General features: G+C 39.2%; 1 non-coding gene across 1 annotated transcript; it reads left to right on the forward strand.

Moving 5' to 3' along the window:
- Positions 1-314: 314 nt before the first annotated feature.
- Positions 315-504, forward strand: LOC129699894 (U2 spliceosomal RNA). Its single transcript, XR_008723945.1, has one exon. It is a non-coding gene; the product is annotated as a U2 spliceosomal RNA (small nuclear RNA).
- The last annotated feature ends 358 nt before the right edge of the window (positions 505-862 follow it).

Consider the following 862-nt stretch of genomic DNA (forward strand, 5'->3'; position numbering starts at 1 on the left):
GGTGAATGTTGCACCATCATTGATAAACCACTTGAGTATTTCACCAGGTATACCCATTCATGGGATTTGTAACTACTACCATGGATCCAAGGATACTTTATGGTAGACATCGACCTTGAAGATGCATACTATTTAGTACCTTCTCATATAGGTTTCGGATATACCGCAATTACCTGGATGGAGTAACCATGATGAGCGTTGCAGCATTTAAGTCAAAGCTATTCAGAATCAACTAGCCCTGACACTTAGAAACATTCCGTCATGGCATGTCTATATATTAACGACAGACTATCCTTGGATATAGCTTTAGCTGCATCGCTTCTCGGCCTTTTGGCTAAGATCAAGTGTAGTATCTGTTCTTATCAGTTTAATATCTGATACGTCCCTTATCTAGGGACCATATATTAAATTGATTTTGGAACAGGGAGATGGAATAGGGGCTTGCTCCGTCCACTCCACGCATCGACCCAGTATTGCAGTGCCTCTGGGAATGGTGCACAAAATATATATCCAAATATTTACCTTGACCATCCACAACTTTGTCATCTGATATTCATTAAGACTATCAGTTATGGTACATTAACCACCAATCAACTACGTGGCAAAGTAATTGGGATAATAGCAGCATTACCAGCTACTGAACATTGTACCTTTCCTATGAGCTGAGATACTAGTGTTCAAAACTATCTGCATACCTGTAATATGGGGGCAAATGGATTTATCTGGAGTGTTATCATGGAATTATCAGCAGGAAGGATTATGGTTGTACACTTCCACCTGTTTTGAGTAACATCTTATGTATCCTGATGTGTTACTGAGCTTGTAATACTTAATGCCAATGTGAATTGACTTAAAGGTGTTA

The sequence above is a fragment of the Leucoraja erinacea genome, chromosome 8 (genome assembly GCF_028641065.1).
Source record: "Leucoraja erinacea ecotype New England chromosome 8, Leri_hhj_1, whole genome shotgun sequence".
Lineage (NCBI taxonomy): Eukaryota > Metazoa > Chordata > Chondrichthyes > Rajiformes > Rajidae > Leucoraja > Leucoraja erinaceus.